The sequence below is a fragment of the Rattus norvegicus genome, unplaced genomic scaffold, assembly GCF_021556685.1.
Source record: "Rattus norvegicus strain SHRSP/BbbUtx unplaced genomic scaffold, alternate assembly SHRSP_T2T unassigned-0000076, whole genome shotgun sequence".
NCBI classification, from domain to species: Eukaryota; Metazoa; Chordata; class Mammalia; order Rodentia; family Muridae; genus Rattus; species Rattus norvegicus.
This window is the reverse complement of record NW_028238809.1, coordinates 15,001-20,000: the sequence shown is the minus strand read 5'-3', so window position 1 is coordinate 20,000 and position 5,000 is coordinate 15,001. Positions and strand designations below refer to the sequence as shown.

General features: G+C 47.2%; 1 long non-coding RNA gene across 2 annotated transcripts in view; it reads left to right on the top strand.

Annotated features, from left to right (window-relative positions):
- LOC147997685 (uncharacterized) overlaps positions 1-814 on the top strand; it is an 18,756-nt gene extending 17,942 nt beyond the window's left edge. For both annotated transcript variants that reach the window (XR_015647604.1, XR_015647605.1), the window contains exon 3: positions 589-814. This is a non-coding gene — a long non-coding RNA (uncharacterized LOC147997685). The remainder of the gene's footprint in view (positions 1-588) is intronic.
- The last annotated feature ends 4,186 nt before the right edge of the window (positions 815-5,000 follow it).

Sequence of the window (5,000 nt, the reverse complement as noted above, 5' to 3'; positions counted from 1 at the left end):
CCACCACCACCACCACCACCACCACCACCACCACCACCACCACCACCGAGTTGTAGGGATCCATTATGGGCCCCTGTCTGTCTGCCTGTCTGATTCATTCGTGTTTATTTAAACGTCCTCCAATGATGGTTGTGCAGTGAAAGAAATGCGTGCCCGAGCTCGAGCTCGTGCGCAAACACACACACACACACACACACACACACACACACACACACACACCACACGGGGGGGGGGCAATGGGGGGTGAGGAGGAGGAGGAGGAGGAGGAGGATGAGGAGGAGGAAAGCTTGGGTTGGGTGGTTTGAGGATTTGAAGGTTTAGCCCTGCAATGTTCCTTACAACTTAAAAACTTTGTGACACACAAAGCGATATTCATTTTCTCCTTCTACTTTTCACTCTGTAGACCAAGATGGCAGACTATATCAGCCTTTGTGGAATGTGACCTTGTATTGCTTTGCCCTACTCTGCTCTGCTCTGCTCTGCTCTGCTCAACTTAACAGACGTGTTTTTGCTTTTGTTTATGATTTTTGCTTGCTTGCTTGCTCGCTCGCTCCCATGACTTGACTGTGGTTTCCCTTTCTATTACAGCACGGTGACCAGACTGCCTTGGGGTAATCAGAAAGGAGGCCAGAAGCAGTCTTTTTTCTGACGCACTGAGACTACATACCAGCCGATTTGGAGGAAAAGATATCCCTCTCTCCCTCCCTCCCTCCCTCCCTCCCTCCCTCCCTCCCTCCCTCCCTCCCTCCCTCCCTCCTTGACCCATTTTCCCTCTTTCCCGATACACTCAATAAATTTAAAGTAAATCAATGAATCAAGTCTCTAGTAATTTATTTGTTGGGATTTATTTGTTGGAAATTATCCCTCCACACCTTCGCCCCTCCCCCCACCACTCGAGGATGTCTCCCTGGGGGGGGGGCGGGGGGGTTGGGTGGACTCGTGTAGGCATACCTCTCCTCCCTTGGCTTTCCGGTCCACTTCGCTCCAGCATACCTAACTCTTTGGAAATGGTAATAGAGTTCATGACACACCCTCACAGAGAGAGGAAGAGTCCGATCGTTCACTGATTCGCTCTCACCCAGCCTCGCCCTGACAGCTCAGGCATGTCTAAATCCGAATGTGGGCAATATTTACATGACTTGACTTGGTGCTTCTAACTTTTTCTCTCTCTTTTTTTTTTTTTCTTCTTTAGTATTTTTTTCTTTACCCTACAAACAGCACACTGCAGCTGTCTTCGGACACACAGCAGATCGATCCCATAACAGAGGGTTGTGAGCCACCATGGGAATAGAACTCAGGACCTCTGGAAGAACACAGTCAGAACTCTTAACTGCTGACTCCATTATTTCCGATTAATGTTTAATGTTTATTTTATTTTATTTTATTTTATTTTCGGAGCTGGGGACCGAACCCAGGGCCTTGTGCTTCCTAGGCAAGCGCTCTACCACTGAGCTAAATCCCCAACCCCAATGTTTAATGTTTAAATAAATAAACCTTGTAAAGAAATTAAGCATCTTAAAACCATAGGCATGTGCATCCCCTCCTCATTCGTTCATTCCCTCGCTCATTCATTCATTCATTCATTCAGACAGACAGACAGACAGACAGACAGACAGACAGACAGCAACCAAAGTCTAGCCTTTAACAAAGCAAGAAAGCATACCCTGCGGGACGCACAGATGAATTCCTGAGGCTTACCCTGCAGAGCTTACATGAGGCTTAGTAAAGGACTGACCTGACAACAGCTACCTACATACGTTGAAAAGTCTACCTGGTATTGACGGATGATGACAAACTGTATGTGTGATACAAAACTGTATGTGTGGTTCCCCTTATAACTCATCTCGAAGAGCCCAGCTGTTGGGGCTCGTTCTTTTGGGGGGAAATGGAGGCTTTTCATCTTTCCCAAAGCTCCTCCTAGATCCTTTCTGTCCATCTGTCCATCCGTCCGTCCGTCCGTCTGTCCGTCCGTCCGTCCATCAAATTCTACCCTAGGCCTGCCCTTAGGTTGGTGGTCGTCCATTGAGTGCTAGTGACTTCTGACTTGTCTCTGTCTTCCCCTCTGAGAACTGTATTTAGATCTGATGCAGGCACGCAGGCAGGCAGGCAGGCAGGCAGGCAGGCAGGCAGGCAGGCAGGCAGGCCCTCCCTCGTTTTGAAACAGACAGACAGACAGACAGACAGACAGACCAAAGGGTCAATGACTGACTGCACTTAAAGGGGCTGTTGACTCCTCTTTGGAGTTACCGCTGTTTAAAACTTGCTTGATAAAATAAAGTCATCGAATCCAAACTACGCAAAGGGGACACTATAACAAATTACGACTGCTTGTGTATATAGAAAACAGGGTTTTTTCTTTCCCTTATTCCATTATGTATGTTTGCTTTTCTTCAAGAATAAAACCGGCTAGGTGGTGCCTCGGAGACTTTATTTTTTTTTCCCCCCAGGAGTCCCTTCGGGCCCTGCCAGCGGGAGCCTGGACCTCTGAGGCCAGAGAGGGTGTGCTGTATCCCCGGCTCGCTCCCTCCCTCCTGGGATCAATCTAAAAAATGGACAGTTTTGGACACAAGCTTAAGTAATGTTCAGCTCATTCATGCAAGAGAGGTGTAGGAAGGACAACACCCCCACCCCCACCCCCACCCCCACCCCTACCCCCACCCGACCAAATAATACCCTAACCAATAAAAACTAGCTCCTTACTCCTCCGCCTGAGGATTTCTGCGGTCTCATGGTTTGTTCTTGGTTGTTGTTGTTGTTGTTGTTGTTGTTGTTGTTGTTTTGTTTTGTTTTGTTTTGTTTTGTTTTGTGTTTTTCAGACTTTAAGACAAATGTAGGGGTTGGGGATTTAGCTCAGTGGTAGACCGCTTGCCTAGGAAGCACAAGGCCCCGGGTTCGGTCCTCAGCTCCGAAGAAAAAGGAAGAAAAAAACAAAAACAATAAGACAAATGCTTGTTGTGATTCTCATTTCATTTCAAGGCTGCTATTCTCTAAATCAGAAGGACTCCCTTACAATTCTTCATGGGTAAACTTGCTTTACATCCCTGACATCAACAACAAAAAGAATTCAGAAAGTGGTGATGGACCAATCTGTTTGGGTGTTTCTTGCCTGCTTGACCTTGACTCGCACAAGAGAGCATAGAGAATAAAATAAAGTAGGTGGATGGAGAGATGGCACCGTCGTTAAGAGCACTGATTGCTCTTACAGCGGTCCTGAGTTCAATACCCAGCCAACACATGGCGGCTTGCAACCATCTGTAATTGTCAATCATGCCCTCTTCTGGGGTGTCTGAAGACACCTACAGGGTACTCGAATAGACATAAAACAAACAAACAAACAAACAAATCTTTAACAATTAAAAACAAAAAGAATAAAATAAAGCGAAGGACCCGCCTTGGAGACCTGCCCGGTATTGCTCCAGAGTCTACTTTTTAAAACACAGAGATAGGGGTTGGGGTTTTAGCTCAGTGGTAGAGTCCTTGCCTAGCAAGCTCAAGGACCTGGGTTCAGTCCTCAGCTCTGGGGGAAGAAAAAAAATACACACACACACACACACACACACACACACACACACACACACACACACATATAGATAGATAGATAGATAGAGAGAGAGAGAGAGAGAGAGAGAGAGAGAGAGAGAGAGTTTGACAGCAATAAAAAACAAAACAAAACCACTTTAAAATACAGAGATGTAAGGATACTCAGAGGGCTCAGAGGAAGCAACCAAGTGTTTGTTATATGGGTGCCAACAATATGGTTCATCTCTTCTTCTCTTCCACGTGGCATGGTGGCCAAGGTGGTGGGGAAACCACACAGTGAAAGGAATTGAACTACAGCACACAAGCAAGTCTCCCTCCCAGACATGAATAAAACTGAAATTAGGCTAAATGTACAATGAAAGGAAGCCAGGTGTTCGTGCATGTCTTTATTTCCATCATTCAAGAGGCAGAGGTGTTTAGAACTGTGTCTCTGTGAGATAGAGGAAGGCAGGCAGGCAGGCAGGCAGGCAGGCAGGCAGGCAGGCAGGCAGGCAGGCCTGATCTAGGTACTGATTTCCAGGTCTATGTGCAGACACCCCTGACTCAAATAAAGGAGTGAAAAGGAAAAAAAAAAATACAATTCACCTGGAAGGGTCAGCCAGCCATCAGATGCAGTGAACTAGAAAATTGGGATTCTCAACTGAGGCCTGTTCCCTCCCTCCCTCCCTCCCTCCCTCCCTCCCTCCCTTCCTTCCTTCCTTCCTGGCTTACAGACAGCCAGGTCCAAGCCCAAAAGAGTCCAGCAAGGAGCTTAGAGACTATGAGAGAGTGCACAGGTGTTCTAGGGAGGAATCAGCTCACCACCCAGCATCCCCATTTGGGTTCTTGTGCAATCGACACAGGGAGATTGACAATCTGGAATTTAGTGAGAAATCAAACAAGGGACACAGAATGCAAAATATTTATTTACACAGCAAGTGGGTCAGTTGGATTAGCAAGCTAGGACACCCACCCCCGACCCCATCCCAGCCCCCTACCACTGCCGGGTCTCCCTTCCTTGTTATCCCTTTCTCATGCCTCCCTCAATATGGGCACACAGGACCAGGAACATGTTTCTCTCAAAAACGCGTTTTCTGCTGTGAACTCAGTCTGGCAGAGAGTGAGTGGGTGAAGGATCCCTAAAGACCAGAGGGTTTATTAGAGGAAGGCTACCTCACAGTGTTCTTCACACCAGGAACAACAACAACAACAACAACAACAACAACAACAACAACAACAACAACAACAGCAGCAGCAACAGCAACAGCAACAATGAATCAACAAATGGTGGACAGGAGATGAGCAGGGATGCTGGGGGGATGGGAGGGAGGGTAGGGCTGGTGAATCTGCACCTCCCTGAAGGTCTGCCTGTGAAATACTGGTTGATATATGCCTAGTTGAGGACAATATTCCCCTCTCCTGTGGTTTTCAATGGGAGATGACTTCATTGCCAGAGACTATGGAATTGTTTCCATTTTCCC